Here is a 19,361-nt window from a genome sequence, read left to right as displayed (position 1 = left end):
TCACACTTTAAGAATACGATCACAATCACTCTCAAAATCCAACCTAGATGGTATATTCATTTTATGTATAAATGAATGGGGTATCCAAGGGGACGTTGTGAAAATCTTGACGCATTTCACACAAACTAACCCACTTCTTCAGGAGAGAGGGAGGCATGACAATTGTACAGAAGAAATAAAAACATAAATAGTACACTATATTTACAGAATGTGAACCTAACTCGTTATTACTTACCCACCCCCACCCAATAATATGTTATACCATCTGCAAAAAGCTTTATTGAAAACGAGCTTGGTCTGGAACTTCTGTTGGCCAGTGTGACCAGTGAAAAACTGTTCAATAGTGAAACACAGGAGGGAACCAGACCAGATTGTGAGCCTGCCAAGCTGGTCAAAGTTTACATACCAGGGCACCCAAGGTTCAAGGTTCCTGGAATACTCAAGGGGAAAGTCAAACTACCTTACAGATACTTGGAAGTTGTCTGTCAATGGTTACAATCCACTACCATTTTAGTAGTTATAATACCACTTCACATTCTCCTTAAAGAGCTAACCCCACTTTTTTGTTGAGAAAAAAAACTGTTACTCTATTTATCGGCGTATAACACGCACAGGTGTATAACACGCACATTCATTTTAAGAGGGAAGTATCAGGAAAAAAATGTAAATATTAAATAAGCCAGCTAAAATGGAAGTATTGGAGTATAACACGCACACGCTATTTGCACCCGATTTTCATGGTGAGTGTTATACACCAATAAATACAGTAATATATATTGAAGGGATTTTAACAAACTTTGTGGTAGATTCTGAAGAAGAGGGTCTGGTTCATTATAATCACCTGGTGCAGTGCTCAATGTTCTAATAAGAAAAGCTGTATCTTTTTAGAAATAGCTAACCAAAACTGAACTTCAAAAACAGAAAATTATATTTTTGGGGGCATTCTGTACATCAACATTGTTCAGAACACCTCCAGTTTGCCATATTGCATTTCAATTTGAATCTTACAGAAAATAATTACAGTGGCTGCAGATTAAAAAGGAAAGGTCATTTTAAATAACTTTTTTTTTGCTATTTTTTGTTTCATGCAAATACACTTTACATTTTCAGGGTGTAAAATGAAAAGGTTATTTTCAGAATTCTGTATAATAGATCTGCTAAGACTCCTTTATATACATAGTAGATTTTTGGCAGAGTGTAGAAAAAAAACACTTTCTGCTATTAACAAAGGAAAACAATAAATAAGTCATGTTCCAGCTTTCTGGCAGCTTGCTGGAAGGGATGAATTACAGAACTGGCCTCCCTTGCTACAGTGATTTGCTAGAAATCTGCACATTCTCTAGATAAGGCTGGAAAGGGCTCAACTTTGGACATTTGGAATGTGAATTAGCGCGGTTTTCCTTTTTCATTGAAATCTGCAGACTGCCTAGGGAGAGCTAAAGTGCACAGAAATTGAGGAATCTCCTGGTATTCTGGGATTGTAAAGATAATAGCGAATCACTTGTAATAATTCCAAACTTCTGAAATGTCCTGCAAAGACCAAATCCAGATGAGTTTCCTGGAAAATCTTGTGATGTTTCAAAGAGTGCAGACCCGAAGCCAAAGCATATGTTTTCTTATATGTTAAAATCCTGATATGAGGCACTGTTTACATGTACTGGTTAGCGAAACATTACCATTGCCTGCTTGTTTTTCATTTCTGATTGCAAGTAATCTTGCAGAGACATATGTTGTGTATTAGGAGTTCTTGAGAAAGGATTTTTGTACAAGCAAAAAACTGCAGTGACAGTGACAGCAGATCACTTTTGTGACAAATCAGAGAAAACCTAAAGGTACGGCCTGTAATGCACCTGCCTTATCACCAACGTTCATCAAGAGTTTGGCCTCATTCATATGTATGTGTACACCCACGTGACGAGCAGTCTTCACCCACGTGGGATGCACAGCTGTTCCATGCATCCAGTCCCATTCAAGTCTATTGGAATGCAATAGCTGCACAGTCAAAGCCGCTGGTCCCAATTTTAAAGCTGTGCAGGTGCGGATCCCCAACACACACTTTCTGGGGTTGATTTACTAAAACTTGAGAGTGCAATATCTGGTGCAGCTCTGAATAAAAGCCAATCAGCTTATATTTTTTTACCCATAATAACTTTATTTGCTCCTCTGCCTGTGCTGCGCTTTTATCAGTTTTCATTGCTTCTAGGTATTGCTGAAAACGACAGAACCATGTCCCTCCATGTTGTGGAGAAAGGAGAAGGGGAGCTTTTTGTAGTCCTGTTTCTGTTGTCCTAGTACAGTACAGTGAGCATTGTAAGTCTAGAACAGTAAGGAATGTATTTGTAAAAAAATGTGTACAGCTGTGTGAATGGGGGCATCAAAAGTTAGCAGGCTATTTTCTCTCCAGGTTTTCATTCATACAGTAAATCGGGAAAATTCTGCAATATGGTCACTAAATGGAGTTAACAAATATTTATTTACTGTAATCATCAGCTCTGTCTGGTGGTTATAATGCAGCATTTTCTTGATTCACCCTGTTTCACCCATTTGCAAAGAGTAGGTCTGCACACACACTTCAAATACTGCCAGCACTTCTAATGCTGCGTATACACAACCAGACTTTTTGATGGACTAGGTCCAACGGTCTTTACAACAGACTTTCGGCGGAGTTCCGACGGACTTTCCTAATGAACGGCCACACACAAGCACACCAAAGTCTGACGGACATGATGTCATATGACCGGACTAGAATAAGGACGTTCATAGCCAGTAGCCAATAGCTGCCCTAGTGTCGGTTTTCGTCAAATGGATTTTTCGACCGGACTTGAGTCCGTCGGAAAGATTTGAAACATGTTTTATTTCTAGGTCCGTCTGACTTTTGGGGAAAAAAGTCTGCTGAAGCCCATACACGATCGTAATAGCTGACTGATTCATTCCGTCAGACCTAGTCCGTTGAAAAGTGTGTGTACGCAGCATTAGAACTATTTTTTGTGTTTGGGTGTAGATACAATTTAAATTACCCAGCCAGACCAATTCAGTTGCACCAGTGACTTGTTAATGTTGAAATCATATGCAGAACTAAATATCCATAGTTTCTTTTGCATGGTTTTTTTTTTTTTTACATCTTGTACATGAAAAAGTGTTGTTTTTGAAATGCATATTCTAATTAAGATGACTTCTAATATGCATTCAGTATGTATATAGTGCTTTATATTTTCTTTGTTTGCAGAGATTATTATTTGCTCTGAAGATACAACATAATACATTTTGTTTACGCAAGGAAAAAACTGCCCCACATGTGACACCATGTAAGTACTTTCCTTGTCACCAGTACATTTTTTTTTGTAAATATATGTAAGTATTGATGTCTAGTATTTGTTATTTCCACCCATGCACATGCCTGGAGGCAGGAAGAAAGTAAATCTGAAAAATTTAATTCAAACGTATATCAATTGGATTATTGTCATGAATTCTACTCTGGCCATATCTCTTGATTTCCGCAGTTATTTTATTGGAATAACTTTTTTTTATTCCACTCCACTGCTTGACCAGTGAACCCTTCTTTTACTCCCCATGGAGTTGTTCACACCTATTTTTTACAGTAGAAGGACTGTGCAGGTCAGCATAACCTTAGGCGGTAAGTGCTTGTCACCAAGAGCTGAAGCCAAAGTACACCAGTATATGTGGTGGTACAGTATGATTAAAGCGGAACGTTGGTTAGCAGGATGCAGATCCATCAATTTCTATATAACCCGGTCGGCTGTCCAGTTCCTTTTGATCCTTTTGTATCTGTATTGGGTGTTATGCAGAACCTGACTGTATCATTGTCCGCATGCACCCTCTTTCACAAACTCCCATATCGTCTTCATGCATCCTTTTTCACAAACTCCTACTTCAAATTAGAAGGACTTTTGTCCTCCACTGGATGTCGCCTAATCATTCATTCTTAGTGGTAAGGCTCTGGATGTCACTGGCCTTTGAAAAAAACGTTAAAATCGGACCTCTACACAAGATCTGAATTTCCTATTTTCTTTGATACATTCTTTGGTGATGTCCTGGTTTTCCAGCCCCCAACCTGACTCTACCCATCCTCTTGCCCTCGCTTGTGCCATAACAAGTGTTTAGCTGGCAGGAACTGGTAATTGTTTCAGAAAATAACTCTTCTTGGGTGCTTTGAGCTTATTGAAAGTTCATGGGTTCATGTGCATGTTCAGTTGTAAAACTCTAGCAATTGCGTTGGCTTTTTGTAGTAGAGTGGTTGACCTCTTGTCCTATTGACAACTGTTTTAGCGAATGCTTTATTCAGTGATGTGTATTCTTCTGTAATGTATATTGTTTCTCAATAAACTATTACTTGGAGGAAAAAAGTGGAACTTCAGAGATTAAGGAAGAAATCTTCCTAGCAGAGCCACAGAGATCATTCTAGACCTGACAGTGAGGAACTAACCTCACCATCTCTGGCTAAAAAATGGAAATTGAATTATCCCTTAAATAAAACTGATATGAGCCATATTTGTCTGAAGTAAAAACTGTTTATCAAGACAGAAACTAGATTTAGACTTCAACTGGATGAGAGAAAAGTTTCAAAAAGTTTTTAACAAAAAGGCTAACAACCACACCCCCCAGGCAGCTCGCGGTCTGTCTGCCGGTTGGTCTGGCACTTACCCCATCTTGGTGGTGGGCTGTGAGCAGTAACTCCTGTGTCCTCTCCTCCAGCACTGTGGCTTCCACCACACGTCTCCACTCTCCTCCTCCTAGGCGTCCAATAGGATCACCTGTCTTCGGGTGATGGGTCTTACTCTCGCTTCCTGATTCACCGGGAGGAGGATTAGTGTGAGAATAGTGAATATTCATTCGCTACTCTTACACAACTGGGTGGGCTCGGAGCGCAGTGCTCTGCCCCTTGAGACCACCCTTTTTTGAAGCCTATGAGAGCCTCTGGCTCTAATCACATTCTTCAAAAAAACTCCCATTGGAATCAATGGTCTGGCACCCTGCATGTAGATCAGGGGGCCGGACGCATGGATGGGGGGGGGGGGGAGGGTGCTGCCCTAATGCATGGGCTGTCACTGCTAGCCATACAGAGGTAGATTTTCAAATGAACCTTTGTACAAACATCAGTATGAAAATTATCATCACTACAGTCAAACTTTATGAATGCCTTTCAAAAGTACTTAAAAAAAAACTTGATTTTAACAGTTTTGGAGTGAATGGACTTTTCCTGAAAAAAAAAACCACACTCACTGTTAGAAATTTGTTTGTTCAAGAAACATTTCACATCCTAATTTTTTCAATTTGCTTGTCATTGCGGGCAAAATTTATTCTGATTTTGCCCCACTAACCTTTTGAAAATCAAACGAACATTTTTATAACTAAAATTTTTAAACAAAATTCTACTAGTGTATGTCCAGCTTAAGGTCTGGTTGTCAGGCAGAAATGTGTTAAATAATTAAATATCTGCATCTTCGTTTTCACATTGAGATCTGCCCACATGCTTGAACCGGCACCCGGCTCAGCCTCTCAGCAAGCCACTGAGAGCCTGAGTCAGCCTCTCCCGCCCCTCCACAGCTCAGCTCTTCAGTGAGTAAGTGGGGGGGGGGGGGGGGCAGAGCAGAGAGTCGTTGACTGACAGTCACCGACTCTCTGCTCACAGAGCTCTGAGAACTGAGTGATCTGCGGTATTTGATCATTCTGTTCTCAGTATTAGTGCTGGCGGGAGACAGATGCGGCATTCAGCTAGGTAAGTATGAATAAAAAAGACAAAAAAACAGAAATAGTTCTCTTTTAAGTATGTAATTCAGAGTGTTCCCATTCTTACTTTATTATTTTTCTTCTTAATGGGAAACTGTATGCATTTTGTTTTATCTATTCATATTAGACCCTGTCCTTGAAGGAGCTCACAATCCATAATTCTATTCTCAGAAATATAAAAAAAAAATGACCCTATGTAAATTCCACTGGCTGCATCTGTCCCAGATTTATGTTCCCATAGCATGCTGCTGCTGGCAATTGTCATTTGTACTGCTTATTTCAGTACTATTGATAATCACTATGGGAATATCAATGAAGAAACTAGTAGGAAACTCTATTCACAAAGCATTTGTTGTTCACACAAGAGATTCTCACATTTCTTCTTTATGTTGTTGGTAAAAAAAAAAAACACATTCAAGTTAATCATTAGTCCATAATCAGGTGCTTTGGTGTGACATATTTCATAAAAAGAAATATACTTTATACTTTATTTTTCATTTTGAATAGAGTAAGGGAGGGTTATAACACCTGTAAGGTTTATTTTTGCCTTCTGTTTACCATTGAGAAGATTTCTCTTCACTTCCTGTCGCATAACCAAAACAGGAAGTGAGAGAAAATCTCTGCAAATTAAGGGAATTCCTTGGGGATCCCCAAGTCACCAGAACTAGTGTCCCTAATTGGAAGATTTGGGATTTTCTTTTACTTTCACATTCGATGATTATGATAATTAGGACAAATAGAGAGAGTGAATCTCCTTAACAGGAGGCACAGACAGCAATAAAAACTATCCAAAACAAACAAGAAAAAGTTTTGTCTTTAGTCATACTTTAATTTGTATGTACACACCTTTCAAAGTATGAGGTTCCTTCGTAAAACTAAATCAGCAATCAGTTGACATTAACTGCTACTCTTTGGCCCCTTTCACGCGGGTGGATAGAATTCAGCTTTTAGCTGCAGACACATGACGTTATCTACCGCAGCTAAATGCACACAATGCTTTCCTATGGCCCCATTCACACACTGTGTTTAGTGACGGTTTTGTTACATGCGGTTTTGTGCAGATAGAAAAAATAAAGTTGACTGCGTCCAGGAGCGATTTACTGCAGCTATCTGCACATAACTGCAGGTAATCGCAGTGTACGATTTCTCCTGCAGATAGCAGCGGCAACAAGGAAAGAGAAACAATAGGAAGCATGTCAGAAATGGCAAGAATTTTCCAAACGCAGCTAATCGCAGCTAATTGCAATGTACAACTGCAAGTGAACGCTGTGCCAGGATTCTTTGAATTTCAAAATAACAAAACATGCTTTTAACAGCGGTAGAACAGCAGCCCGTGTGAAAGGGGCCTTTAACCCACTTTTGAAAACTGACAACTGTAGATGGTTACCTATGATTACATTCACATACACATCTGTCTTTGTGTGTTGCTTTATATCCCCTGTGCAAGCCCACAAAATACCTGGAGATACTGGCAGTCCAGCATGTAACACTTTGGGGGTTATTTACTAAAAGAAAATACACTTTGCACTGCAAGTGCACTTGGAAATAAAGTCGCTGTAGATCCGAGGGGACATGCAAGGAGAATAAAAAATAGCATTTTAGCTTGCACATGATTGGATGATAAAATCAGCAGAGCTTCCCCTCATTTCAGATCTACCCCTTAGATTTAGAGCGACTGCACTTCCAAGTGCACTTTCAGTGCAAAGTGGATTTGCCTTTTCATAAATAACCCACTTTGTTTTATGTGGGAACGATGCTCACCTGCCTCCTAGGAAACTGCAATACAAAAATTTCACAGTATACTTACCATCTATAGAGAAGGAGGGCCTTGACAAGGTAGGGCAACTTCCATATACTGTATATTTGCAAAAGTGTGCCACAAAAAAACTCTTTTTAACCCCTTCACACCTAAGGGTAAAACAGATCTAAATGCCTAAGCATAATTTTGCAACTTTGACATATGTTAGTAAAACTGTACATATCGTCGCAACTACTTAATGTATCTAGGTGAATTATACCTTGTTTTTTTTCAGGAAAAATTAGGCCTTCTTTTGATGATGAATGGTAACGGATATCTCCTGTTTTTTTTTTATTATTATCAATGGAAATCTGTCCCAAAATAGTGAACAAAAAAAAAAAATATTTTTTTACATTTAGTTGTATATTTCTTGCTATTATCATAATTTACCACCAAAGAACAACCCAAAATAAATTCTCCTGCTCCTGACGATAGCAGTGATACCACATATGTTGGTTGTTGTTTGTACCCATAGTGCAGCCCAGAAACAATGGTGTGCATTTTAATACTGATACCAATTTAAAAATGTTTTTTTTTTTCATTCTTCCCAAAATATGCTGACCGTGACCTTTGATCCCAACCGTGACATTTGACCCAAACCTGACCCTAACACTAACTTGGCAAACCTTGATCTTGTTGTTTTTTATTCTTTGGTTTTAATTTAATTTATTTATTTTGCACACACTGGTTTGTTTAGATTTCCTCTCTGTAGGTTGATTCATGTAGAGCAGTGGTCATCAACCCTGTCCTCAGGGCCCACTAACAGGCCACGTTTGCAAGATAACTGAAATACATCACAGGTGATATCATTTGCTGCTTAGTGATTGCAGTATTCTAGTCTGCATTTCCCCAAGGTAATACATAAAACCTGGCCTGTTAGTGAGCCCTGAGGACAGGGTTGATGACCACTGATGTAGGATTTAGGTACTATATGATAACACTCTTACAAGAAGAGGAAGATACAGTGTATCTTAATTTCACAGAGTAAGTAAACACAGGGGCGGGCTCACAGTGACTGATCACTGTGATAGCCAATCAGAGGCTATCACAGTGATCAGGTGACCCGGAAACCTACAGTCCTGGGTACAAGACTCTGTGAGAGCCTGAACGCTGTGCGGTGCACTCCCAGCACAAAGGGAAACAGCAAATATATGGCCTCATGGAAAAAGCCCACTTCTGTAAGGCCGTATATGTGTGCGGGCGGCAGGAAGTGGTTAATGTATAAACTAATAAACACTTTAGGTGTGTTTAATGTTTTTGTTGTTGGTTCTGCGAAAGAAAAAACTGTATGCGCACCTTAAGGCAGCCATAGACAAAGCGATTTTCTTTGCTACAACAAATAATGTTGACAGGGGAATCTCTCCGGGGATGCCGCCCCCGCCAAAAGAACACAGTGATTATTGCTATGGGCTATAACAGCCTGCCATGACCCAGCCGAGATTTCAACCGTCTATGGCCAACTTTACTTTAAGTAGACTGTGCACTAAGCAAGTGCAATTGCTCCAGAGAAGCTCTACTGACTTCCATCATCCAATCATGTGCAAGCAAAAATGCATTTTTTTTTATTTCCCTTGCACGTGATTGGAAAGTGAAAGTGAAGCTTTACCTCATATACTAAGATGGAGATGCAGCATTGCCAGAGTTAATAAAACAAGCTGTTAGCTTTTCTATCAGGGAATTGACCATGCCCATCTGCATCTTGCCCATACCACTCTGACACTATATGCACTGCCTTGCCTTAGTCTCTCCCCTCTCCTCCTGCATACATGCCTATGCTAATAGGGCATGTTAAAGAGGGAACATGCTGGAAAGTGTAGTCCCAGAGCTGTTTCTGAGACTAGATAGAGGCTGACATTTAAAACAGGTTTGCTCTTCCTGCGGTTTGAGTCATAACACAGCACAGCTGCCATGGAAATTCACAATTCAGGAGAAAGCAATAAAAGTAAGGAATGTGCAAATCATCTGAACAAAAGGTATAGTTTCAATTAACCCTTTCACTTCCACCAACTACTGTCATACTTGGAAAGTAGTGCCCACACGTGGACAGACTCTTGGCTGCTATGTTTACATTTTCTCAGCAGACTGTTGCCTTTCTTGTTGAAGTGATTCACCTCCACTTGTGTGGTAAAGTGCCAACCACCACCATCCCTCTGTCTGACACCCCCCACCCTACCAAGGCTAGCTACATAACTCGCCCAAAAGCAGAATTAAGGGTTTGGTTGGAGTTTCACTGGAGTACACTTCTTGGTTTTTCTAACAAATTTACCTTTTAAATATTTTCATAACTCTACTCCACAGTTTGCCTTTTGGCCCTTTTTGGCATCCTAACAGTTAGGACATTACTACACGGTGTTTATGCATATAATGCAGCTTGTTTGTAACAAATATAAATGTAATGGCACTAGATCAGCTTTAAATCTTGGATGCAATATACCAAAAATCGTCATTATGGCTTGGATTCCATTTCAGATTCATAACAAATAAATATTTACACCTTCTCAGCATCGGAAGGAAGTGGCATGAACTTCAGGTTTAATGAGACCAGCATAGCAATTCTACAGAAAATGAAAACAGGAGGTTCTAACACCTCTTGAGTTTGTCTTTGTGCTGCCAAAGAGCCAAGAATGAAAGAGGCAGTCAGGGAAGCATTTATTTTGTATCTGAGTTCTGTGGTGTGTTCCAGCAGAACACGTAACCTTGCCACCTGGAGTTCTCTGCTAGCTTATAAAACTGTCAGGAGAGACACTTATATAATGCTCTCCATTCTTCTAGTTGAGGGATCACCCAATATGAGTAGTACTCATTGTTTTCTTCTGAGATATTACCATAAAATCTTTATAGAACAGCTGACTTCCAGTATGAATAAGTTACGTTTAAAATCTGAAGTTCCTTTTATTTGTGACGGAAGTTGCGGAAAACAATTTAGAACGTTGAAATTTTCTTCTTTAATCATATTTTCTGATTTTACTCCCACGGAGAAGCATGGCCATTCATATAGGCTTTCGTTACTTTAGTCGAGTTTTATATCCCTGTGAAAACAAGCAAAGCCAATTTTGTCTCTCCTTGGAGTTTACGATGTGGCAGCTGCTGACAGGAACAAGCTCTCGCCTACCTTTTGTGGTTTATTTTGACATTCAGAAATGAAACATTACTGTAATACAGATCATTACAAAAATACTGAGTGGACTGACTTCCCTAATGGTATCCTAATGGTCACCTTAGAACTGTGGCTTGGCATCCAAAGGACAAGAGTATAGAGGACTGCTAAAGAAAAGAGTCTTTTACTGTGGAGCCACAATTCAACTAGGTTGAATGTAAAGCTCTGTTGAGCTTGTTTGAAGCATCTCTCTGGAAAAAAAAAAATCTCATCCCTCCCACCCCTCTCTAAATAATCCTTTTAGAAAAAAGAAAGAAAGAAAAGAAAAGAAAAATGCCCTTTAAACTCACCTGAAGTCATGATGACATGATATCAAGTCTTCTCCTTATCCCTTTACTTTCTGGAGGGGTCCTTCCTTGGATGTCCACATCACCACCTGTGAGAAATAAACACTTCCTATTGCATGGCTGCCATGCTGTTTCCTTCTGGGTTTGACAGGCCCCTGACATCTTGCTACTTCTGGCATAAAACCAACGCTGAGGAACCAAAACTGATTGGCTGCTTTTAAAGCGACTCATTATTTTAAAATTGTAAAGGGCTTCTTCAAGGAAAAGACTTAATACATATCCCTCAGCCCGTGTCTAGGGTTTTTCCTCCCTGAAGAGCTAAGCACTGTGAAGAATCTTCAGCATTCAACATACTTCCTGGTATATCAGATGCCTGATGCGTGCTGTGCTCTCTTTCACCTACCTCTGCATCAATACTTTGTCTTATGTGGGGCCTGCCAGGGGCGTAACTATAGGGGGTGCAGCAGTCGTGACCGCAACTGGGCCCTGTGATGCAGGGGGCCCATGCAGCCTCCTCTACATATGGCCGGCAGCAGCATAGGCAGCTAGGGGTACCAGTGCACCATGCACATGGGTGGCTGGAGGTGGAGGGTGACTAGCAGAGCTCCATGCTCGACTATCGCACTGGCTGCTCTTTAGTTGTGCATTACCGCATGACCTGTGTCCTCGTCTGGCTCCTCAGAGTACCCCTCTCCTGCTCCATGCATTGCCGCTCAGTCCGATGTCTGTTCTCCCCAGCCAGAGTCCCGCCCCCCCCTGAGTCTGGCCCACAGTGAACTGCATACTTCTCCCGGGTAAACAAAATTTAAGCACACAGATGCAGTGCAGCCCTATGAGAGCCGGCTCCCCGGAGGACACTGCAGGCTTGTCTGTCAGCCCCCCTCCTCCCACGTCATACACAGATGATGAAAGGTCTTTCTGGGAGATATGCTGATCGCCCGTCCAGCACACTGGATGGAGCCCAGGCCAACATGGATGAGTGCGTGGCCTGCAGCTTGGTCATGGTAAGTGAGAGGACCCCATCCCCCACACACCATTACATACCCCCTCCATCTCCCCCTGGGGACAGGGACCCCTTCTCACGTGGGGACAGGGACCCCCACCTCTCCTGGGGACAGGGACCCCTTCTCACCTGGGGGCAGTAACTTCATCTGCCCTGGAGAAAAGGACCTCATCTCTTCTGGGGACGGGGACCCCATCCTGCCTAGGGACAGTCCCCCAATGGGGGCACCTAAAAATAAAAAAAATAAAAATAAACTACTGATACCAGTGGTGGAACTACAGGGCTCACAAAGGTCATACCTGTGACCATGCCCTGGAGTTCCACCGCCAGACTCGGAGGGAAGGGCCCTGGCTGGAGTTCAGGGGGGCCCTTCATGGTTTCTTGCATCGGGGCCCTGAAGGTTCTAGTTACGCCACTGGGGCCTGCTAATATAATCTCAGCAAAGAGGGGTAGACCAAGAATCTGACACTCTCATAAGGTTCTTTGTTTATGCTTAAAGGATGTGTAAAGTCACTAATCACAAATCCTAGAATCCCCTATGTTACAAGATATACTGTGCAGTGTATATGTTTTTAAAAAATAATGCAGCAAAATACCTTATTTTACAGCACCACTGTGCAATCACATGACCTCCCGGTGCTCTCTTTCCCTGATCTGAGGTCTACAGGGGAGGGGCTGAGATTCCCCTCATGGAGACAAGCCGGGAGGAGAGGAGAGAGCTGGCGGGAGGTCACGTGAGTGCACAGAGGTGCTCTGAAATAAGGTATTTCCCTGCGTAATTTTTAAAAAACAGACACTGCATGGTATATCTTGCTGTAACATAGGGGATTCCAGGATTTGTGATTAGTGGAATAGCAGTGGGAGGGGAAGGGCGGGAGGAGATGGCGCACACACATACAGACTTCTGAGCTAACAGGCAGGGAGGGAGCAGGAGGGGGAATGGGAGAGACTGCAGGATGATGGAGTCACGTAAAATGACCACGGTATCATGGATTAGCAGCCATGATTACCCTGGTCAGCACACTAAGTGGGACACAGGAACGGGCAGGATCAACCAGTCATTATGGGCACTATGTTGTATATCCTGCTTTAAATGATTATTTTCTTATGGGTTACAACTACTTTAACTCTTCAAGATGGCAAAGATCAGTGACAAGGGCAGTGAGATAAGTATTTTTATTTTGAAAGGCGTATTTTTTTTTTTTAATCGCAAAGGATACACTTTAAACAAGCCTAACAGTAAGGTAAGCTGGCCCAGAAACCGTATAGTGGTCACTTATGTCCCCTGCCCCCCCCCCCCCTATTCTTTCTTGTTGTCCAGTTAGGCCTTCTGTAATTGTCCAGTAGGGAAGAACCAAAGGCGAAGGGGGGCTCTACAGTCCTGGGGGCCAAAATATAATGAAATTGATAGGTACATTTATATGGCAAATATCTATGGCTAGAATTACTAACATTTAGGATTATGTATAATGGGCTCAGGATGTGTTTATAAAGGGCATGTAGCCAAAATCTTGACTGTGCTAGAATGTACAAACATACAATGCAAGAGAAAGTACAGGGTTCCCAGACAGAAAGTTTAAAATTCACAGATTGTGTGCTGCTTTAAATAAAATTGCAAACACTAATAACTTGGCCACCCTCATGTTATGAATTTCTGCATGTAAAGTGCTAAAGGTGTTTTTTTAATAGTAAATAATACTCTTCAGACAGGATATGAAAGGATTAAAACATGCAGTGCAGTCATATTTCTTTAGAGAATTGCAACATGTGTCAGCAGCATCCACAGTGAGGTTTACTAATTTGAAAGTATTTATAATCATATCATTACTCATTTTCCAGAGAAGGGAAATATGGGGAGTGCACTGCTGTGCGTGCTAGGACAAGCCTATTCACTATTCCATTAAGCTGCACTGCAATTGCTATGAATGACCCCAGCATACTAGATCACATGTGTACTGGTCATATATGCATTTGATTTGCTGATCAAAAGACAAAGTCTTTTTGGTGGACATATGAGTTATTAAAGCGGTTGTATACACGTAGAAATAAAAATAAAATTTAGAGAAAAAAACCCTGTAAGGCAAAGGCATAATGAGCTAGTATTCACCGCATACTAGCTCATTATGCAATACCTTAAAACGAGGCCCCCATATCACAGGCCAGTCCATGCCGAGGGAGCTGACATTTTGCCCTCGGCGTGTGTTCTGGGTTCGCGGCTCCGGTGCTGTGAGTGGCCGGAGCTGCTATGACATCACTCCCGCGCATGCTGTACCTTCAGCCGGGCATTCACAGCGAATGCACCTCTGACGTCAGCGGCTGCATGCAAAATGAATATCTCCTAAACCGTACAAGTTTAGGAGATATTCATTTTACTTACAGGTAAGCCTTATTATAGGCTTACCTGTAGGTAAAATTAAAAAATAAAATGGGTATACAACCACTTTAACTCATAAAAAGATCAATGAAATTAAATCACATCCTGATTGGAGGATGTGATATTTTTTTTTCTAAGGAAAACTCCAGTTAGCTTTTCCTGCCTGGAGAGACAACCTCGTCTAAAGGTTAGCCATAGACGGTTCAAATTTCACTCAATGTCTGCTGAATCAGACAAAATTTGCTCCATGGTTGGCCCTGCCGATTTACCATGATGATGTTAGAAAGTGAAAGTGTATGCTGTGACCAAAGAATTCCTTTAGGCAGGACCTGGGTGATCCGAGTGGAAGTTACCCTCCCCCTTCAAGGCTTCACAGCCAGTTTCCCTTAGCTAAGATAACAGTGCCTGGACCCAAAGCCCATTGAATACTCAATCACTGCCATCTGTGTTCCATAGGACAGATTTCCCTTCACTTCCATAGCCAAACAGGAAGTGAGCAGAAATCCCTGCAAATTGAGGGAATTCATTGGGGACCCCAAGTTACCATTGAAAGATTTCCCCTCTATTAGTTTTCTGGGGACAACCCAAAATTTAGGATTTTCTTTTACTTTCACTTTCAATGATAATTGTAAACAGGACAAATAGAGAGAGTGAATCTCCCTAATGGAGGCACAGACAGCAATAAAAATTGACAATGCGTTCTAATCCACCTCCATTCTATCCAAAACAAAAAAAAAAGTGTTTGCCTGTAGTTCAGTGGCGGCTCGTCCAGGCAGTCACAAAAAATAAAAAAATAAGAAGGGCCCTAAAAAAAATAGAAAAAAAGGTCCTTTAAATGCACTGTGTTTGGCTGCCGAAGACAGTGCACTATTGGAAGCATGACGTCTATGCAATCACGAGATTGCAGGCGAGATGGTTCATTTGCAGGGTTTTGACCTGCCTTGTTGCGCAATGGATTGCACCGGAATACTTCCGCCCATAGCATCACTACAGGTGCTTTGTTCTAGCTTGGCACTGCCCTAAGACATGAGCGGTGCTTTCCCTCTGAGTTATGACGTCACTTCTGGGTTCCCAGTGCCAGTGATAAACCGGGAGTGACGTCAGTAGCTCAGTGGAGCGGAGCTATTTTGGTAAGCAATGTGTCTGCAGTGCACTCTCAGTAGTACGTGTAGACAATCAATGCCTATGCTCTATAGTATAATTGTGTGACCAGAACCTCAGTTCTATAGTATTATTCTGTGAACATTACAACAACCTTATAGAAATAATATGAGACCAGTACCTCAGTCCTATAGGATAAGTGGGTGACGGGCACAGCAGCCCCATAGCATCAGTCTGACCAACACAATAGCCTGTGCCCCTAAAGGATGAGTCTGTGACCAATGCAGAAGCCCTATAGCATGTGTTTACGACCAGTCCAGCTGCCCAATATGGGAGCCATACACCCAGCTGGCAGAAATGTCAGTAGCAGAGCATAGCTATGCTCTATAGGTTAGGAGACTTGCTTTACGCAGATAACATTTCCTATAGCATAGTGTGAGCTCTCCCTTGGCATGTCATGTTCAGAGGTTTTCTGTACATGCTGGAACTAATTGCCTTTCATGAAGTGTGACTGTATTTTTGCTGGGGTTGTAATGTGGTTAATGCTGATATTTGTGCAGGTAGGGCTACAGTACTGAAGTTTTTAAAAAGGCTTTATGTATGTACTATATGTGTGTGTGTATGTATCGATGTGTGTGCATGTATGTATGTGAGTTTATATATGTATGAGTATGTATGCATGTGTGAGTATGTGTGTATGTGAGCTTATGTGTGTATGTATGTGACCTCATGTATGAATGTGTGTGTATATACTGTATGTGAGTCTATGTGCGTATATGAAAGTTTGTGAGTTTATGTATGTGCCTATGTATGTATATGTACTGTATGTATGTTACTTTTAACTGATAGCGCCGTTGAATGTGACGGGGTATATTTCCTGATGTGATTGAATCATGTGTACGACCTCAGCTGCTGCTTCTGCAGCTCAAGGAGGTGCAGCTAGGGGTGGTGAAAACATAGCTCAACCACATGGTTTCACTGTTCCTAAACCTCATGTGTGAATGAGCCCCTAGGCATGGAACACATCTGTATATCTGTGTGCTGGGTGTAGGGCTGTCCTACTCAAAGAAACGCAGGAAAGAAGTCCCTGACACACAAAAATCTCAGCACATTAACTTCAGGGACAACATTTTCACTTACTGCCTAATATATCCCACTGACTTACAGATGCCATTGTAATCAGATGAACAGTATTATTCACAGATGGTTGGTCAGTGGTCATAATGTTATGGCTGATTGGTGTATATGACCTGTGTGTATATACAGTGTATATATATGACTTTTGTGTACATACAGTAATTGACTTGTGTGTTCATTGTATACAATGCACATATGCAGTATATGACCTATGTAGTTACATTGCACATAGAAATTACCTGTGGTGTATACATTGTACATCTATGACCTGTGGGGTATACATTGAACATCTATGACCTGTGGGGAATACATTGTACATCTATGTCCTGTGGAGTATACATTGTACATCTATGTCCTGTGGGGTATACATTGTACATCTATGTCCTGTGGGGTATACATTGTACATCTATGACCTGTGGGGTATACATTGTACATCTATGACCTGTGGGGTATACATTGAACATCTATGACCTGTGGGGAATACATTGTACATCTATGACCTGTGGGGTATACATTGTCTGTGAGGCTGCTCTACATACCATGATCTGTGAGGCTGTGCTATATACTATGATCTGTGAGGCTGTGCTATATACAATGATCTGTGAGGCTGTGCTATATACCATGATATGTGAGGCTGTGCTATGTACCATGATCTGTGAGGTTGCGCTATACAATCATCTGTGAGGCTGTGCTATACAATGATCTTTGAGGCTGCGCTATATACGTTAATATGTGAGGCTGTGCTATGTACCATGATCTGTGAGGCTGCGCTATATACCATGATCTGTGAGGCTGCGCTATATACTCTGTTCTTTGACGCTGAGCTATATATCCTGATCTGTGATGCTGATCTGTTTACTCTGTCCTGTGATGCTGGGCCTATATACTCTATCCTGTGATGCTGCGCTGTATACTCCTGACACTATGGTGGAAGCAAGTGGAATACAGGGGACGGAGTAGGATAAGGGGTGGGGCTTATGAGAAGTGGGATGGGTCAAAAAGGGGGCGTGGCCGGGTGCCTCCATCCTAAAATTTCACCAGCCGCCACTGCTTTAGTTATACTTTTAAGTATGCATCTTGGGCAAGATGAATGGTGGGTTAATTTTAATCATTAACTAGGGTTAGCAGTTATGTAAAAGTACTGTTATCCTTTAAAACTGAAAAAGACTTATAACGTGTTTGAACTAAATGTGTGTGCCACCAGGGCAAAGGCTAGCAAGCATGCTTTTTCCCCAGGAAGCACAGCAGACTTTTAGGAATGACATCAAAACAAATTGGTTTCATGGCCCAAACAAACAAATATAAAGGCAACACCTATGGTGCTAATATTTATCTTCAATTAACAGTCTAAATAAAAGTTTTATCTGAGTCCAATATAAAAGGTTGTGAATGTTTATTCTGGCCAGCAATTCGTACAAAATTATGAGGTTGCGACAGTGACTCCTAAATCATAGATCATAGTGTGGCTGTGCTCTCACTGTAGGTGTATTTTTATGATTAATACAGTGTGTGTGTATATATATATATATATATATATATATATATATATATATATATATATATATATTAGTAAGCTCTCACGAGCAGGGCCTTCTTATCCTTCCTGTATTGATTTGTTTTGTAACTGTACCGCCTGCCCCCATGATGTGAAGCGCTGCACAAACTGTTGGCGTTATATAAATCCTGTATAATAATATATATATATTAATTACATCATTAACATGTTAAATATTATATAATATATTAGTGACTAGGAAGAATATATATGTGTATATACAGTGGTGTGAAAAAGTGTTTGCCCCCTTCCTTATTTCCTGTTCCTTTGCATGTTTGTCACACTTAAGTGTTTCAGAACATCAAACCAATTTAAACAATAGTCAAGGACAACACAAGTAAACACAAAATGCAATTTGTAAATGAAGGTGTTTATTATTAAAGGTGAAAAAAAATCCAAACCATCATGGCCCTGTGTGAAAAAGTGATTGCCCCCTAAACCTAATAACTGGTTGGGCCACCCTTAGCAGCAACAACTGCAACCAAGCGTTTGCGATAACGTGCAATGAGGCTTTTACAGCGTCCTGGAGGAATTTTGGCCCACTCATCTTTGCAGAATTGTCCTAATTCAGTTACATTAGAGGGTTTTCGAGCATGAACGGCCTTTTTAAGGTCATACCACAACATCTCAATAGGATTCAGGTCAGGACTTTGGCTAGGCCACTCCAAAGTCTTCATTTTGTTTTTCTTCAGCCATTCGGTGGTGGACTTGCTGTTGTGTTTAGGATCATTGTCCTGCTGCAGAACCCAAGTTCGTTTCAGCTTGAGTACACGAACAGATGGTCGGACATTCTCCTTCAGGATCTCTTGGTAGACAGCAGAATTCATAGTTCCTTTTATCACGGCAAGTCTTCCAGGTCCTGAAGCAGCAAAACAGCCCCAGACCATCACACTACCACCACCATATTTTACTGTTGGTATAATGTTCTTTTTATGAAATGCAGTGTTCCTTCTACGCCAGATATACTTGGACACACACCTTCCAAAGAGTTCCACTTTTGTCTCATCGGTCCACAGAATGTTGTCCCAAAAGTCTTGGGGATCATCAAGATGTGTTGTGGAGAAATTGAGACGAGCTTTGATGTTCTTTTTGCTCAGCAGTGGTTTTCTCCTTGGAACTCTGCCATGCAGGCCATTTTTGCCCAGTCTTTTCCTGATGGTGGAGGCATGAACGCTGACCTTAACTGAGGCAAGTGAGGCCT

The 19,361-nt window shown here is 41.3% G+C and overlaps 1 protein-coding gene across 6 annotated transcripts in view; it reads left to right on the top strand.

Annotated features, from left to right (window-relative positions):
• HIVEP2 (HIVEP zinc finger 2) overlaps positions 1-19,361 on the top strand; it is a 304,484-nt gene that overhangs the window by 191,578 nt on the left and 93,545 nt on the right. For 3 of the 6 annotated variants that reach the window (XM_077486702.1, XM_077486701.1, XM_077486704.1), the window contains one exon: positions 3,227-3,305. The exons of 1 other annotated variant lie outside the window; for it this stretch is intronic. The gene's annotated coding sequence lies outside the window, so the exon portion shown is untranslated. Of the gene's footprint in view, positions 1-2,203; positions 2,311-3,226; positions 3,306-19,361 lie in introns of all 6 variants that reach the window. 2 more of the 6 variants (XM_077486703.1, XM_077486705.1) reach the window with 1 other exon arrangement.

This window comes from Lithobates pipiens, unplaced genomic scaffold (genome assembly GCF_037356315.1).
Source record: "Lithobates pipiens isolate NorthernLeopardFrog02 unplaced genomic scaffold, aLitPip1_a1.2 Scaffold_18, whole genome shotgun sequence".
NCBI lineage: Eukaryota > Metazoa > Chordata > Amphibia > Anura > Ranidae > Lithobates > Lithobates pipiens.
This window is presented reverse-complemented; position numbering and strand designations above follow the sequence as displayed.